General features: G+C 34.6%; 1 pseudogene; it reads right to left on the bottom strand.

Annotated features, from left to right (window-relative positions):
- Nucleotides 1-5194: 5194 nt before the first annotated feature.
- LOC147828519 (U4 spliceosomal RNA) lies at nt 5195-5363 on the bottom strand (annotated as a pseudogene).
- Nucleotides 5364-7088: the final 1725 nt, after the last annotated feature.

Here is a 7088-nt window from a genome sequence, read left to right as displayed (position 1 = left end):
GTTCTTATTATAGACCTCTTAAGTTTCTATCCCATGGTGCTTGAAATTTTAAATAAAAATATTTTTTTTGACTTAGGGTTAGGATGATTGATTCTGATTTAGCCAGATATCCATCCAGGTAAGTCTAAAGAATCCTAAGTATGATAATGAAAGTATTGATTGACTGTCTTTATAGCAATTTGCAATTGTTTGAAGTGAAGGCTTAAAAAATTCTAAAAATTTATAGTTAAAAAACAAAATCATAGGAAGACCACAAATAAAAATTTAATTATCAGAAGCAGCTACTGAAGTAGAATTATTATTCAATGGAGTTTCCTTATCAGAGCAGCCTGATCAGGTGTAATGATCCCTCACAAAGGAGAGGCCCGAAGTCTGGGGAAGTCATAGACTATGATAAAAGCACAGAAGTGAATAGGGAGAAACTGAGCCTTTGAATTCCCTTTTCATTTCAAAGCCCCGTTCTTCCCAATATACCATGCTGTCTCCCAGAGGCAGTGTTTAAAGTGAGAAAAGTGTGCTCCTTATCCTCCTGGTATACTGGAAGTCACCATTTGCTGGAAAAGATAAAACAGCCAAAACCAACACAACAGAGATTTCTTTCCTTTTCTCTCTGTGTTTTGTCAGCTGATGTAAAGTTTTGATGTTCAAACAGAAAGCGAAGTTTTCAGCTAAATAGAAAACTCCTAAACAGAGAACCAAGTGTTCTTCAGGAGAAAATTTATTTATTTTTCAGGAACTGGGTATACTAACTAAAAAATGTGGTGTCAATTTTTCCTATTTTTCTTTCTGCCAAACCTTGATGAGGTGAAGTTAAAGGAATAAAAAAAACTAAACAAAAACAAAAATAAAGAAAACCAAAACAAATGAAAAAGATAAACAAATGAAAATGAGCTTTTTTTTTTTAACACACAGCAAAGGAAGACATGAAAACTTGAATTCCCTTTTCAGGTGAAGTTTATTTCTGGATCCTAAATCCCTATTGTGAAATGAATGTATAGGAGGCAAACACAATTTGTAGGAAAAGCTTGAAATAATTCAAATACATAGGTAATTTAACCTAAAAAGTTAAAGAGTTATGATGATAACATACTGTAAATTGATGACCAAATATTTTAGTCAATGTCACCTATGTCTTTCAACTTGTTGTTTTGGGAAAATATTTATTTGCTTTACATTGCTTTAATTTTCTTTTAATGTGTGTAGAGATGGAGTTATTTTTGTTCCACTTGAAGGATAGATTAGAATTAGTCCTAGAACAACTGAGGTTCTTTACAGAACTTTTATGAAACAACTATTATGTAATAGGAGGAAACAAGTCTCCTGTCTCACTAATCTGCTTACATTAACTGCTTAGACAAAGCATTTGCCTTGTGCTGTTAAAGCTATCTTGTGGTCAATCTACTGAAGATGGACAGCCACTCTGGTGGCCAGCACATTGAGACAAATGGAAATTAGGTTATAAAGTCAACAACAGAAAAGCAAAGACTGTGGAAATTCTCAGGACAGCTGATGGCAAGCTGTCCCTCCATGCGCAGCTGGGACTTGATGTCACACTCTTTCCATGCGGATCTCATACATTGGATGGATCATTTGGAACCTTGTGGTATCTGTTAGCCGTACCCTTGTTCTAGGACCAGGGGAAAGGTTTGTACTGGGGTAATTCCTTAAGTGTGGACTCAGATAATACACTTCAGGCTGATGGTGGATCTTAATAAAACACTGCATTTCTAAGTATGTCCAGAATTGAACGTACGCTTTTCACTTGAAATACTTTATTTGCTAAGGAAAACTATGGCTCACAAAGAAATAGGAAATGAGACAGAAATCTCTGGGAAGGTCAGAATGCCATGAGAGTCTTTAAGAGAGGTTGTAAGAATGGACTTGGACTGGACTTGGCAATTCTCACGGTGTATAGGATCACTGATGCTCTTACGCATAGTACATTTAAAACTGGATTATCTGTTCTGTCCTGATGGATCATTATGTTCAGATGTAAACTTCCCATTGAACAAGAAGGCAAAGCCATACCCAGTGACTCCTGGACAAACTTAACACTGTTACACATCCTGCCAAGTGGCTCACTTTGAATTGGGAAAGTAAAGAATGAAGAGGGAGAATTTAAATGACAGCATTGTTTCTTTCCTCTAACTGTTAAGTCGCTATGACTGGAACTTGTGTTATAGATATATTTATGTTATATTTCATATCCCAATTGTAGACTTGAGCTTCAGAAATGAAACTAGGGACTGTATCCATTTTACACAGTATCTGCTCGTTATAATAACTTCCATACTATCTGGTACATAATATGTACTTTCCTCTAAAAAGAAGAGTCTTTTTATTGAGTTACAATTTATGTAACAATAAAATACACAGATTTTAAAGACCAAGTTTGGTATAGAGCATTTTATCACCTCAGAAAATATCTTCCTGTCTCTTTCCAGTCAATGTGTTTTCTGCTAACCTCAAGCAACCATTCTTCTGATTTCCTTTACCTTGGTAACATTCATGTTGCATTTCATAACAACAATGGTGTGTGTATTCCTGGGATTCTTTTTTCAAATTAAGCATAATGATTTTAGAATTCATCTCTGTTATTGTTATATCAATAGTATGTGTTCCTTTTTCCTTGCTGAGTAATACTACAATGTATGAATGTATCGCAATTTTAAAAGTCATTTACCTGTTGGTGAGATGTTTCTATAGTACAGTTTAAGTCTATAATGAATAAAGTTGCTATGAAATTATCTTGTAAGTATTATTATAATGATATGCTTTAATTTCTATTTGATACATACCTACAAGATAATTGCTAGATAGTTTGGGTAGTTACATGGTTAACATTATTATAGTTGCCCATTTTCTCAAAGTTTTTGACAATTTTACAGTATCACTCAGAAAAGCATGAGAGTGTTATTTGCTGTACATTTTCATAAAAAGTTGTGTTTTAGATATTTCAAATATTAGGCATTATGGAAGATGAGAACTACTTTGTTGTGATTTTAATTTGCACTCTCCTAGTGACTTTATGATATATCAAGCGGCTTTTTATGTAGTTTCTGGTCATTCATATATCTTTCTTTGTAAAAGATCTTCTAAGGCTTTATTTTAAAAATTGAGTTGGCTAATTTGTGTTGTTGACTTTTAGGAATTACTTATATATTTTAAATGAATTTCTTTGCCAGATATCTCGCACATGCTTATCCCAGTTTGTGGCAGATGTTTTTATTTTCTCATTAATATTTTTAATTGAGTAGAAATTTTTAACTTTCATAAAGTATAATTTCGTTTTGTTTCAAAAATTTTAATGTTCTCTTTAAGGAGTCTGCCTATTCTACACCTGCAAAGATATTCTATATTTTCTTTTAAAGTCTTCATATTTTTGGTTGTGAACTTTAGATGTATGACACATGTTAAATTCATTTTTGTGTATGGCGTGAGATAAGGGTGAAACCTATTAAAAGTAGACTGATAGGTAAAGAAGGAATACCTTTCAAGAAATCTAAGGAAGGAAGTGGGAGGGCTAGGGGAAAGGAAAGAAGGGTATGGAATTAATATGAGAAAATGGAAAAAATAGGAACAAAATCTTTGTAAATAGGGAGGAATGGAGGGGTTGAAGGGAGGGCTGGGCAAGGGTGAAAAATAAGAACCAAGAGAGATTATGTAAAGGTGCAAATTTCCAACGATGAATGTCATTATATTGTATACCTAAAATGTACCAATGATTAGAATGAATAATCGATAATGCAAAATACGAAGAAAAGGTCCAAAGGGGTAGGGGTAGTGGGAGGGGCAGGGAAAAGGAAAGAAGGGAAAGGAAAAATGCTGAGAAATGAAAAAAATGGAAATAAAGTCTTTGTAAATAGGGAAGGGTGGAGGGCGTGAAGGGAGGGCTAGGAATGGGGAAAAAATAAGAACCAAGATGCATCATATAAAGGTACAAGTTCCCAAAGAGAAATGCAATTGTGTTGTATACCTAAAATGTACCAATAAAAGAATTTAAGAAAAAAAAAGAAATCTAAGGACATAATTCAGTCTGTACGTTCTGAGAAGGATCACATGTGGTTACAATTTCAGTTTCTTTGTGTTTGGCTTCCTTCATGGTAGAATGTTCAGTAAAATCTTGTTCAAATTGTGTTTGGTCTCTGAAATGTTGTTGCATACCAGGAGACTGAGCCACAGGGAAGAGAAAATGGACTCCTACCCATTAGCCAATGGTTGTGAACATTTGGAGAACACCATGGTGGGAGCAACAACATTTTTAGGGAGGTCACCAGTGCTGCAGATGTTGGAAACAAGGGACAGTGGCTATAATCACGTATAAGGAGAAACAGCAACACGTGACCCTGAGGGACTCCACTTTTTATGTACAAGGGGAATTTTCAAGGACTCTAAAACATCTGGGAGACATTGTAGGATGAGTAAATTCTTGCATTTAGATTATAGTGACTCCAAATTATTGTAATTTGAATATTAGTAGAAGTTTTGCTCTTTGGCTGGTGAGTTTGAGGATCCCTATTCTACATATACATTAAGAAATGCATAGAAACTTTAATGCATAGTCACACACCTGATTGAAATTAGAAAAATTTCTTCATTTAACATTGGCTTTTGGAGAGAATGCAATGAAAGTGATTCTAGTGTCTTAAATAAAAATAAAATGGTGATAAGTGACATTCAAAAGCCAAACTGGTAAACCTCTTCAACAAGAAATGCCTAGATTATTCAAAAAATAACTTTTAATAAATGAAAGAGAGGAGAAAGTACAAAAGAGGGAAAGAGGGGGAGAGAAGAGAGAGAGAGAGAGAGAGAGATACACTAAAGAAAAGATGAGATGGGGCTGAGGATTTAGCTCAGTGGCGCTGTGCCTGCCTTGCAAGCACAAGGCCTTGAGTGTCATCCCAGGTACCGGAAAAAAGAGATATAGCAACTAAAATGTATGAACTCATTAGGATCCTATTTCAAACAAACTTAAATACATGACATTTAGAAAAATATAAACATTGTTTAGGAATTTGCTAGTTGTAAGAATATCTATTAATTTTTTGTGGTATGATAATAACATGATTGAGTTAGTGGTTATTCAGGATGGGTAATGTACTGTTCATTGTTATACTTTCTGCTGTCATGTATGTTTTGAAATTTTCCATAACAAAAAGGTTTTTTTTAATGTAAATTCATATTTACTTTAGAGAGAGCCTTCCATTTACCAAAAATTTGTTAAAACTGATAAAACATGAAAATCTGGGCTTGGATTGCATCTTTAAATTCTTACTAAAGTATGCTCTAAATAAGTTTTGAATTAGCAATAATTGTGGCTCAGATAAATCTCACTGGCTACAATACTGGCACAGGGCAAAGCTAAAGTTTGCTATAAATAAACAAAAACCGATTTTTATGTTTAGTACAGTCATTATTATTAAGTACCGATCAGAACTATGGCTAACCTCTCATTTAAAAAAAATTTTATTTATATATATATTTATTGGTGCATTTTAGGTATAAAATACATTTACATTTATCACTGGTTGCTTGTACCTGTACATGATGTATCTTGGTTCTTATTTTTTCCTCATTGCCTGTGCACCCTTCACGCCCTCTACCCTTCTCTATTTAGACAGACATTGATTCCATTTTTTTTTCTTTCTCATAATTTTCCCTTTCCTTTTTTCCCTTTCCCATTCCCTTCCTGCCATCCCCAAACCCTTGGACCTTTTCCTATTTCAAATTATCAGTTATTCATTTTAATCATTTTCATCCTTATTTACACTTTCAATTTCTCACACTAGAGAAACTATTCAGTATTTACACAAGTGTGTCTTATTTATTTCACTTAAGAGTATGGCCTCAATATGCATCCATTTAGCTATAAATGTCTCTAGTTTCTCATTCTTTATGGCTGAGTGGTACTCCATTTTATAAAAAAAACACATCTTCTTTATCCAGTTTTCAGTCGATGGCACTTGGGCTGTTTCCAAGCTTTAGCTATTACAAACTGTGCCACTATAAACATAGGTGCACATACATTGCTGTGGTATGATTCTTTTAATTCTTTTTTTTTTGTATTAAATTCTTTTATTGGTACATTGTAGGTATACAACACAATTACATTTCTCATTGGGAATTGTACCTTTACATAATGCATCTTGGTTCTTATTTTTTCCCCATTCCTAGCCCTCCCTTCACGCCCTCCACCCTTCCCTATTTACAAAGACTTTATTTCCATTTTTTCCATTTCTCAGCATTTTTCCTTTCCCTTCTTTCCTTTCCCCTGCCCCTCCCACTACCCCTACCCCTTTGGACCTTTTCTTCGTATTTTGCATTATTGATTATTCATTCTAATCATTGGTACATTTTAGGTATACAATATAATGACATTCATCATTGGAAATTTGCACCTTTACATAGTCTCTCTTGGTTCTTATTTTTCACCCTTGCCCAGCCCTCCCTTCAACCCCTCCATTCCTCCCTATTTACAAAGATTTTGTTCCTATTTTTCCATTTTCTCATATTAATCCCATTCCCTTCTTTCCTTTCCCCTAGTCCTCCCACTTCCTTCCCCGTTGCCCCTTTTCTTCCTATTTCACATTACCTATTATACATTTAGTCCTTATTTACACTTTCAGTTTCTCACACCAGAGAAACTATTCAGTATTTACACATGTGTGTCCTATTTATTTCGCTTAAGAGTATCACCTCAATGTGTATCCACTTAGCTATAAATGTCTCTAATTTCTTATTTTTTATGGTTGAGTAGTACTCCATTTTATAAAAGAACCACATTTTCTTTATCCAGTCTCCAGTTGATGGGCATTTGGGCTGTTTCCAAGTTATAGCTATTACAAACTGCTCTGCTATGAACATGGGTGCACATATATCACTGTGGTATGATTCTTTTAATTCTTTGGGGAAGATCCTCAGCAGTGGAATAGCGGGGTCAAATGGGACTTCCAGTCCTAGTTCTTTGAGGTATCTCCATACTGATTTCCACAGTGGTTGCACCAGTCTACACTCCCACCAGCAGTGGATCAGGCTTCCTCTTTCCCCACAGCCCTGCCAGCATTTGTTATTGGTTGATTTCATGATAG

This window comes from Heterocephalus glaber, unplaced genomic scaffold, assembly GCF_053883595.1.
Source record: "Heterocephalus glaber isolate CG9 unplaced genomic scaffold, H.glaber_assembly_v1.0 deba00001058, whole genome shotgun sequence".
NCBI lineage: Eukaryota > Metazoa > Chordata > Mammalia > Rodentia > Bathyergidae > Heterocephalus > Heterocephalus glaber.
This window is presented reverse-complemented; position numbering and strand designations above follow the sequence as displayed.